The sequence below is a fragment of the Pinus tabuliformis genome, chromosome Q (genome assembly GCF_031772625.1).
Source record: "Pinus tabuliformis cultivar Carrire ecotype Pingquan chromosome Q, CPIR1, whole genome shotgun sequence".
Classification (NCBI taxonomy): domain Eukaryota; kingdom Viridiplantae; phylum Streptophyta; class Pinopsida; order Pinales; family Pinaceae; genus Pinus; species Pinus tabuliformis.
The window spans coordinates 1,141,549,167-1,141,561,236 of record NC_142296.1 but is presented as its reverse complement, the minus strand read 5'-3'; the positions used below and the strand labels follow the sequence as shown (position 1 = coordinate 1,141,561,236).

Here is a 12,070-nt window from a genome sequence, read left to right as displayed (position 1 = left end):
TGCAACACCATAATTGAATCATTTTTTGCCTCAACAACTACCTGAGTCCCAAAAGAAAAGGTTAAATTGTAACCAAAAAAGAATTTGTGGAAACCATTTTTCGAGTACTGACATTTGGAAACAGGCAAAAACAAAAGTAAATAAAACTCGAGAGATTTTTGTATAAAGATATAAAGCTGAAATAAAAGTTAAATTATGTCCCCCAAGAGAGCCTTTGAGGAATTCTTTTTTCTTAGAGAAATATGTTGGCATTTGGAAATAGTCAGAAAGCAAAATCTAAAAAGCTAAACACATTGTTGTAGAAAGATCTAGTCAATTGAGGTTGCCTATCCCAAATTAGTTAGCACTCTGAAGGAGGCCTTGGTGTCAACACTATACTTGAGAGGGATTGTCATTAAGAAATTTATCTTTAGCATATTTGTGAGTTGATCTTTAGATGGGGAATTTTGTAGTTGTAAAACCAACCATAAGGCAAGCTTATCCAATCATTGTTTTACACAAATTCTACACAGTAGGAATGGGTGGCTGAGCATGTAAGATTGCTTATCTCAACCAATCAACATTATGTTAGTAAGAGAGACCACTCCATGATGATTATCTTAGTAGGAGACACCACTTTGTAGGATTCTGAACAAGCCCTTAGTCTCAACATTATACTTGAGAGAGATTGTCATTAAGAAATTGATCTTTAGCATAGTTCAGAGTTGATCTTTAGATAGGGGATTTTGTGGCTGTAAAACCAACTCAAGATGCCAGAAACAAGGCTTATCTAATCATTGTTTTACACAAATTTTACATGGTAGGATTTGGTGGTTGAGCAAACATCTTATGTTAATAGGAGAGACCACTTCATTCCATTATCATAATGTTACTAGGAGACATTATAATTATATTTTACAATTAAATATGAATTCAGTGGAACATTTGTTAATAGTTAGACTAGGAAAGGCAACATTTGTATAGTCTAAACTTACAAATGCTTTAAATTATGGCATGTGTTGAGTCATGTCATGCATGCAACATGTTGCAAAATGTTGAGCTCTTAATTTAAGGACCTTTTAAAAGAATGAAGGGATGAATATTCATTAAGGAAAATGCAATTATGTTCAACACCATCGTTTGAACAAGAGAAGGAAATATTGACCTAGTGACCAAATGTCACACTTGAATCCATAAGCGATATTTGCTAGCAGCTCATGACATATATAATTTGGAGTTCGCACAACTTGCAAAGTGAATGCATTCAAAAACCAAGAGGTGATTGTCACCAAGGATTCATGATAGGAGATTGTCCAATTCGAGTGTCATGTAACAACAACCAGACATTAATTCCAATTTTTTCATTTTGAAAACTAGTGCAATAGGGCTTCTAGATTCTATTACAAGAAACATGTATTTGGCTGACATTATCATGCAATAACCTCCCAAAACATATGAACTTGTAGTGTATATGGAAAAAGCAAAATGTATTCTCCCAACACAATGTTCATGGAAGAATAACCAGAAAAAATGAAATTTTATTTCAAAATATTTGGAATTCATCTGCACGTTTGACAAGTGTTCAATGTTTTATAATCAAATTCTAGCTAAATTAGTCAATCAAATCCCAGTTCAATACCTGGGTGCAAAAGGCCCTTACAAGACTTTGTATTTTACAATCAATTATGAATCCAATGGAAAATTTGTTAATAGTTAAATCAGGAAACCCAACATTTGTATAGTAGAAACTTGCAAATGTATAATAGAAACTTACAAATGCTATAAATGATGACTTGTCAGTAGTCATTTCATGCAAAATCTTGCAAAATATTGAACTCTAAATTTAAAGAGTTTTAAAAAAATGAAACAATGAACATTAAATTAAAACAATGCAATTTTGATCATGAGCAAGTTCTGAACAAGAGAAGGCAATATTTACCTAGTGAGCAAAAGTCTCACTTGGATTCGTAAGGGATATCCGCTACAAGCTCAGGACATGTATACTTTCGAGTTCCCAGAACCTGCAAAGCAGATGCATCCAAAAAATAAGAAGTAATTACCACCAAGGGTTCATGACAGGAGACTGTCCAATTAGAGTTCCATGTAACAATAGTCATACATTAATTGCATTTTTTTTTTTGAAAGCCAGTCAAATAGGGCCTTCAGATTCTATTACAGGAAACATGTATTTGGCTGAGATTATGATCCAACATCCTCCCAAAACATATGAACTTGTATTGTAGATGGAAAAAACAAAAGCTCTTCTGCCAACACAATGTTCATGGCAGAATAACCAGGAAAATGAAATTTTATTTCAAAATATTTGGAATTCAATTTCATGTTTGACAATTGTTCAACATTTTATAATTAAACCCTAGCAAAATTAATCAATCAAATCCTAGTTGAACATGTGGGCACAAAAGGCCCTTACAAGACTTTGTATTTTACAATCAATTATGAATTCAGTGGAACATTTGTTAATAGTTAAACCATGAAAACTAACATTTGTATACTAGAAATTTACAAATGTATAGTAGAAACTTACAAATGCTTTAAATGCTGACATGTGTGTAGTCAATTCATGCATGGCACATCTTGTAAAATATTGAGCTCCCAATTTAAACACTTTTAGAAAAAACAAAGGCATGAACATCTAAAAATAAATATGTTGAGAATAACAACAAGAAATGTCGAAAATAGCATCAAGAAAGATCCTAATTTAATTTATCCCCAAATTAAATTGTAATTCTAATTCTCATAGCAACTTATAATAGTTATCTAAGTTAATTTGAATTAGTTGGCTTAGTTAATTCGAGTTGGGAGTCTATCTAGAGTCATGTAGAGTGGATCCTAAATTTTAGGGGGTCAACTTGAGTTCTTTTGAGTTGTAATTATTTAATTCAGTTTAACTAAATTAAATTAAGTTAAAATAGTTCCAACTGATGGAGGAATTTGTGGGAGATCTAGTAGTGGGGTGTAACAAGCACTGCTCAACTAGTAAATTGAGGGTTCACTCATAATTATCTCATGCATGTTAGATCAGAAAAAGACCCATTTGAGATTGGAGTTCAGGGATAATGTACTATCAATTGTAAAATCATCTCAATTAAACAGATTGTGCATGCAATCAGAAGAAGGCCTAAAATAAATCATTCTTTAATTAGAAAACTCACTAATTTTAACCATTCGAATTGCCTTTAAAAGGAGGAATGAAGGCACAAGTTTAATCATTGTTTTGGTGAGCATAAGCTGGTGAGACCAAGGATTAGGAAGCACAAGTTTGTGCATGGAGCTTGTGAGAGCAAGGTAGTAGGAGCTTGGAAGGTAAGGAATTTGGCTAAGTATTGGTCGAAGGTAGTTAGTCAGGTAGAGGATAGAAAATACTTGTGCATGGTGAGCTAAAGGTTGAGCAAAGCTTATTGTATTCATCCAAGTCTTGCCTAAGAAGCAGTGAGACAGATAGAGATAGTACAGAGGTTGCTCGGGCTTGAGCAAAGCAATGTAATCTTCTCATATTTTTTGATTAATGCAATATACATATAGCATGGGTTTTTAGCTATGGCTTTCCCCAGAAAATTATTGTGTTATGTGTAATTGAATTATTTCTCTTTTATGCTTCATGATTTCATCAATCATTTATTGTTTTTTCTGATGAGTAAAGTAGATTAAAGTCAATTGTTTTAGCATATTACAATTAGCAGTTTGAATCTACAAGGAAGTTTTACAAAAATGCAATTATGCTCATTAGCAGGGTGTGAACAAGATAATGCAATATTTACCTAGTGAGCAAATTCCAGACTTGAATTCATAAGTGATATCTGCTACAAAATAAGGACACATATAATTTGGATTTCTAATAACCTGGAAAGCAAATGTATTCAAAGAACAAGAGCTAATTACTATCCAATGCTCATTGAAAAATAACTAGAAAAATGAATTTTTGTTTAAAAATAATTGGAATGAATAAAACAAATTGATGGATGTCCAACTCATAGGCACTATTTGATATAGCATGATAACAATGGTTAATATTGCAAAGAGGAGTTAATAGCACTACAAGAAATATCACTAACTTGGTAGAAAATGGTTAATAAATGCTTGAGACATATATTCTTGAAACCTCAGAACACAAGGCAGATGCATATGTATTTGAAGGAGTAGAAATTGAACATAAAACATGTCTACTATTGGAAACAATGTTTGCATTACATACTTTACAATTAGAAACAAAGGAGTTTATGAATGAGGAGACACAAGATGTTGCATTGTGTTACACAAAAGGATGATAGAACGAAAATTGTGTTAAACATGTCTTGAAAATGAACTAGTGTTCCAAGACATGTATTTGAAGGTGTTTCCACTGTTGCGTATACACACATGGAATGAGAATCAACCAGGATTTAAAAAAGAAGAAGGGATATTTGAATGGTTATGTTATGTCCCCAACTTCACCAAGTAGACAAATTTTCAAATCTTATTGAAGAAGGTACAAAATTACAAACCCTACACTCTACTTATGAATCATATGGAAAGATGAGCATTTAGAGAAACAAAATTTCAAAATACTTGCAAGTGACCAAAATGAAATCACTGTGGCATTGTGTCAAGGCCAGTCGAAAGCCATAACACTCATCTACCTAGCCAAAAGAAAGAAATTTTTCCATTCCCAAGCATAGATGTGGAATGTGGGAGCTGCATGGGCATGGATTCTTGCACCCTACTCTTGCCATTGTACTGACTTCCCATTTGTTTATACACACCAATTAATGTGCCCCACTTTCTCCTCTACAAAAACTAGGCACGAGTCCTCACTATTTCAAAACTAAGGAGACATTTGGTGCACATATGAGCTATAGCCCAATGCCACAAACCACATATTTCTTTGTGTTTTTTTTCCTTTTCCTTTTTTGGATGGTTGTGAAGGTTAAAAGTTAGACTAGATTTTGCCAACCAATGAGCCAACGCTCCCTTCAAAGCATACATACACAAACTAATGGGGTTTACATTCAACACCCCATCTCCCCTCATGTAGTTTTGTTGGATTCTTTTGGGGAGAATGATTCAGAGAGTGTTTGGCATCACCAACATCACTATAAGCGAAATCATAAATGGAGAAACCAAAATAATCGAAAATATGTAAGTGATAGATGTGGGCTTCCCAAACCACAATCTAAACATGGATGCCTAATGAGCATGAAATTAGTATGTGACAGTTTATAGCTGGAATGACATTTTCCAACCAATGAATCATGATTTAACGCACATTTAAGGAGGCCCTGCGCTCTCTTCAAAGCACACATAGGTAAACCAATTGGGTTTGATGTTTAACCCTCCTTCTCCCCTCATGCAGTTTTGTTTGATCCTTTTGGATAGCATAATTCGGATAGTGACGCAGAGACAAACCAATGGATTTTAACTTTTTATGTTCAACAATCCGTCTCCCATCATGCAGTTTTGTTTGATTTTTTTGGAGAGCATGATTCAGAGAGAGCTTGGAGTCACCAGAACCAGTATGAGAAAAATCATAAATAGAACTATAAATATCAAAAATCTGTAAGTGATTGGTGTCAACCTCCCAAAGGAACCATAATCAAGACATGGCTGCCTAGTAAACATGCAGTTAAGTTTGAAAGATGTGTTTTACCAACTCAAATCAAAATACTGGGTATTTCCAACCTAGAGTGACAAGCTCAATATTGAGGAATCCTAACTTGAACATACAAGATGTGAATATACAACAAAGGAAACTGAGGCCTCACATCATATAGGGACCTCAATTACAACTGTTCATTCTTCTGTTAATTGTCATGACTCATAACTAGTGACCAAATTAAATTCATATGCATTAGAACTAAAGCAAAACTGTGGGAAATTCTCAAAGTCGAAGATCAATTCATGGGCCATACAATTAACATGGGAAATGCCCAAATTGAATTCATGCTCAATACAATTAACAGGAGCAATGCCTAAACTAAACCGGTGGGCATTAAAATTAACCTGGACAATGTTTGAATTGAATCTATATCATGTGACAAGAACTTACCCAGAGATTCATGGGAAGATTTCTTAGACTTTTAGGCAGAGGCCCTGGTAAACATTCTTGTACCATTTGAACGAGGACCCAAGTCAATCCTTGTATTGTTCAAATACAAATCCAAGTCAAAGGAAAGAATGGGCGAAGAATTTAGAAGCCCTCTAGACCATGAGGGTTTCCCTTATCACAAATTTTCACTTTATCACAGATCATAGGATTGACATTAAATCTTCTGACCATTTGACAACGGATTTCCTAAATAAAGAGCTGGAACAAAAGCGGCAGAGAGTCAATTCCAATTCCGAGGGCTAAAATTTCATGAAGCGCTCGGAAATAAAGCATGAGGAAGAGAAAAAGGAGCTCCATCAAAACACAGGCCAGAAAAATCCTGAATCTCGCCCATCTCTCCTTGAATGCAAAATCTCGTCATCTGCTATAAACGATTAGATTTCCATTTTAGCACGTTGTATACGCTATTTTTAAAATGATATGATGTTGAACAACTTATAGTTGAAAGTGAATTTATCTCTTTTCAATAATGACTTTTTAGGGCGTTTACAACTTTTTAAGGGATAACCTCACTAGTCTTGCTTACCTGGGATTGCTGCTTGTTGGCTTTTAGTTGGTTGCTTGCTTAGAGAGTTACTGGTTGAGACAAGAGGTGGGATGATGCGTGCTCAACTACGACTGGTTTTAGTTCTAATGACGATAGGATTTTGGGGTGTGAGGCAGGGCACTTAAGCGGGTAAATTCCAATTCTATTCAAAGCCCAATAAGACAACGACGCTAGGCTTGACAGGTTGAAATCCAGAATTATGGAGCTCGACAACTATATGAAATGATTTCCTATGGGAATGAACCTTCAGATTGGAATAGTAACAATATTTAGGACTCAGAAGAGACAAAATAAAATCAATTCTAGACAAACAAATCAATTGCAGACAAAGAAAGTACTCGCGAGACAAGAGCCTTGACTTATAAATGATGGACAAAGCTGTAGGCAAAAAAACTATCAACTGCACAACCCATGCGAAAATTAGGGATTGGACTAACCTTATAATTGATGAAGAGCATTATCGTTCTTCCACCCTCTGAACCCTGCAAAACCAAGGAAAGAGAGTCGGAACCCCGCATAACTACAAACACTGCAATATAAAATTCCAAAAGCGACATGAAAATAAAAACCCATCAGAGCAGCACCAAAACCACTAACCTCAGAACCCCGCAAAACTACAAACACTGCACCAGAACCCTTATAACACCGCAAAACTGCAAACACGGCATCATAACCCTCAGATTCCCACAACTACAAACACCACAATAGAACCCTCAAATCCCCACACAACCTCAAACACCGCACCAACTCGAAACGCCACACTGCACAATACAGGTTAAATAAACGTTAAATGAAAATACATTGACCTAAAAAACACGAGAAATACATAAAAAACCCAATAAAACCTGCATTCAAGCCTCTGTCCTAGTTCCCGAACAATTGCAAATGCCACACCAGGTCAAAACGCCACATTACCAATATAGGTTAAACAAACGTTAAATGAAAATGCAGTGACATAGAAAACACCAAAAAAAAAAAAAAAACTTGCATTCAACCCTCCGTCCTGGTTCAGATTGCACAACAGCCAATGCCATCATCCCTCAATTGCTAAAGCGGGTATGCAGCAACGTAGTGACAGGAGGAGAAAAATTCACCATGAAACCCAATATTAACATTACACCACTAGGAAAAAAGAACCAGTACGGACCAAACCCTAATTTGAAGCAGTGTTGTGAAAAGCGCGATTAAATCACGCTTTTTTCCCTGCGCCGATTTAATTGCGCTTTTTACACGAAAAAATCAGCTATTTTTTTGCAGGGTTTTTTTCCGAAAAAGCGCGCTTTTTCCGAAAAAGCACGATTTTTTCCTAAAAAAGCTCGGGGTTGTCGGGACAACACGATTTTATAACTTTTTTTTGGTTTTTCATTTGGTCATTTGGGTTTTTCATGCATTTTTTTTGAAAGAAACAAATAATTTTTGAGTGGGGCAGCTTAATGATCAAGTCTAGGCCCTAGTATGGATATGCTATTCATGGTAATGTTAAATTCTTAAAGTAAAAGTGACATTCTCCTTAATCTTCATTTTCATCCATTTACTTAAATTTTTAACATTACCATGAAATGACTCAGGATGTTATAGAGTGGTTCCAGCCTCATTTGATTTCATATGGAGAAAGTAGAATTTTAGATTTCATTTAAAATCCAGCAGACTTATCAGTTTTTCAGGATTTCAGGATTGGGAGATTGTAATGTTTCCAGGTGACACCACCTGCTCGGGCTACCCCTGCCACCAGTAGAGGACGTGGTCTACCTCCTATAGCTCCTACTTCTAGTTCTTCAGCTTCTAGAGCACATCAGACTCCACTGCCATCTCCACCAACACATGCACCAACATCTACATCTAGAGGGAAAGGGAAAGCTAACACATATTTCATTAAAATTGGAAATTTTTTATTACAAGGACATCACTAAAATTGAGTTTTTTGGTTATTTTAAAATTCTAGATCCATTATTTAATTCCAAATTTAATGAAATATGTCTTAGCTGTGGCATTTTCTTGCAAGAGGGGCAGAGGAAATCAATAGGATTAAACCTCATTTTATTGTATATGGCATTATGACATGATGAGATACATTATCATATTTTTTGTTGATATTTTGAGGCTGAGTTGGGACTCAGGAGTCACGACTTACTATTCAGGACATGATTTAATGTTATGTGTGATTTTAGCGCTAGAAATGATATTAAACATCTTATATATTAGTTTTTCTATAATATTTATGTGTCAAAGTATTTATTTTATGTTGTAGATGGTTTAGATATTAAAAAAATTGAAAAAAAATTGAAAAAAAATGAATATTTTTGTACCAAACGATTTTTTCCCGCTTTTTTCCGATTCGTTCCCCGCGCCGATTTAATCCCGCTCACGCTTTTCACCACATTGATTTGAAGTGTTCCCTAAATGTCACCTACAGTGACATAAAAATTACATTTTACGTTACACAAATAATACACTTCTCACTACAGATTCTAAGTTTGACTCTAATAATCTCTATTTGAGATATAGACTGTTGTATTCATTGCTTTTGCCCAAAATTGGTCTACTAGTTAAACTTAAAAGAGTAGAGATCTTGTCATTTCTTGAACTGTTCAATTATTTCTTTCAACCGCACCATTTTGCTAGGGAGTTCTTGCAATAGTGAAATGTATTTTGATTCCATGATGTTCAAAAAAATCATTGAATTCATGTGAGGTCTTATCCTCTATCTGTTCTCAAACATTTGATCTTTAAATCTATTTCATTTTCAACTAGATCCTTGAAAGCCTTAAATTTTTCAAAAGATTTTGATTTTTCTTTAAGAAAGGTAACCCAAGTCAGTCTTGTACAATCATTTATGAATAGCATAAAGTACCTTTCTCCCTTAAAAGTTTGAGTTTTAATAGTCCACAAAGATCAGAGTGAATGATTCCCAAAGGCGTGGATGTTGAATATTCTTTTTTTTTGAAGAAGAGCATGCTTTGTAAATGGCATTGTGAGGCTTTAATATTTTAGGCATGTCCTTAATGGCCTGTGCTCTTGTAAATTTTACCAAATTATCGAAATTGATATGTCCCAATATTATGTGCCATAACCAACTTTAATCTATCCTTCCAATGCAACACTTCTCAATTTCTGATCCATCAAGAGTGTATACATTGCCTTTGGTCATGTTAGCTCTTGTTATCAATTTTCTTGTATCAAAATTTATAATTTCACATCTCTTGGAATTAAATGTGAGATCATACCCTTGATCACACATTTGACTAACACTCAAGAGATTGTGTTTTAGTCCTTCCACATACAAAACATTTTGAGCCTTAGTTCTTCTATTATCAATGATGACTATTCCTTTCTCAACAATTTTTTTAAATGCATTGTTTCCAAGAATTGCTTTGCCTCCATCTACCTCTTTAAGCTTGATGAACTTACTATGATCTCTTTTCATGCATCTTCAACAACCATTGTCAACATATCATTTATCTTCTTATTTTTGAGAATACAACATCAGGCCACAATTTTCTTGCTTTCCTTCTTTCTTCCACACAAATGTTTTTCTACGAGGATATTTTCCTTCCCTTAGTTGTAAGTTTTGACTGGATGGATTCTATAATATCATGCCTTGTGCCCAAAGTTGCTGCATATGTAGCATTCAACATAATTCTATAGTGGATCAAAATAATTTATTCTAAAAATACCATGTTCATATGTACCTCTAGAGTTGTTTCTTAATTAACTATTCTTCTATAACCACCCCATCCCACATTTACCCACCTTTACAAGCTCTCCAGGGTAAACATGAGCTGAGTGTTACCATGACATGACTCGAACTCCAAGTTTTAGTATGGAAGCGAGATCTACTAACCGGAAACATATTTCCATCCCTCAGGAACACTATGTCACCCAGGTGACTAACCAAAACCACTGGTGATCAATCCATGAGCTGTAACTTTCACTTCTTAGACTTTACACCCTAACCGCATGGTTGAAACATTGTGCATGTGGTTGGAAGGTTCCAAATGCACTCGTGATCCTTCTTGCATGCAATTATAACTCAAATTCTCTAGTTCATACGGTGCAGTTGAAATATTTGTGCCACTTTTTTAGGGCTAACCTACAAGCCACTACCCAGTACCATCCAAAACCCTTCACAACTCATTCTAGAATGAAAACAAGTCTGTACAACGAATAATAAGACTAGAACTTGATCAAACATGCCAGTCACATGATAAACATTTCATCAAACATGTAGTAAACATAGTAGCTATAGGTCATGAATGCATATTTGATCATGATCTTCTTAACTTCATTAGAGAATCATCAAGAAGGCTCAATTCCCTCTCAAGCTAGTTGCAACAACACTTGTTAGCCCATGCATACATTAACCATTCCATAACTATGTGAATCATGAACAAGATCCATAGTAATAGCACATCATTCAACCATGCCTATAACAACATATAACTAAAATAGAATCCATGACAAATCAACCATAAGATCAACATAATAACCAGTGCTTGTGCTCATCAATCATAATAGGAAAATAACAAACATTAATCATGTGCAAAATCAAACCAAGTCAGGGACTTCCATGTACCACCCGACCATAGATTGGGCTAAACCAAACCTCTCTTTCAGCCAATCACCCTATGCCATATTCCAAGCATGAATGTTGGATCATATGGGTTAAACCAAAATAGAACTAACTAGGGATTCCAAAGGCCAAACCATCTCAACCCTCAACCATAGTGATTTCACCTAAATCAGTCCAGAAATCACTAAGATCAAAACAAACTTGTATGCCTCCGACTTCCTTCACTAGCTCTAGAGGAATTTTCCCTTCTCCACGCATCTGTCAAGAGTTTCAGGAGAAATCCCATCTCCACCCTTGACCCTTGGGAATTTTCCTGAGAGCACCTTAACCAAGATCCAAGCCTATCGGTCATCTAAAGCTTAGTCAAAATAGAAAACCCACTACATCATGGTTATCCAAGAAATGGCAAGGAAAGGTTGAAACCACTATCAATTGAGGAAAATCCCATGCCAATGACTACAAAATAACCAAGGGACCACATGAATTTACCATGCATCCAAATCTTAGCGAGGAAATCACACATGTATGTACCATGCATCCAAATCTTAGCAAGGAATTCACACATGCAACTTGTTACCTTCAATGTACACCTACTGTAGCTATTGTTCCAAGATTTTTCTTGTGCTCCCTTGCTTCCCTTTGCTTGATTTCTTGTCAAAGTACTCCCTCTCACTTCTTTAAGAGATCTATTTCTAAAAGTGATCGAAGCTAGAACTGACAAAAGCTATGAACTATTTCTCTGATGCCTTTTTATCATTAATGTCTAGTCTCTTCCTTCCATTTTATCCTTTTTCTTCATTTCCTTTATTTTCCCTATAATTTCCCTTGCATGCATATTTGTGTCTCTTCATCTACATTTTCTCTTATTTCC

At 35.2% G+C, this 12,070-nt stretch overlaps 1 protein-coding gene across 1 annotated transcript in view; it reads right to left on the bottom strand.

The window, feature by feature from the left end:
• DET1 (light-mediated development protein 1 / deetiolated1 (DET1)) overlaps positions 1–7,387 on the bottom strand; it is a 362,730-nt gene extending 355,343 nt beyond the window's left edge. The window contains exons 1-3 of the mRNA XM_089385889.1: positions 7,227–7,387; positions 7,067–7,111; positions 1,919–2,000 (exon numbers count right to left, since the gene is read on the bottom strand). The gene's annotated coding sequence lies outside the window, so the exon portion shown is untranslated. The remainder of the gene's footprint in view (positions 1–1,918; positions 2,001–7,066; positions 7,112–7,226) is intronic.
• Positions 7,388–12,070: the final 4,683 nt, after the last annotated feature.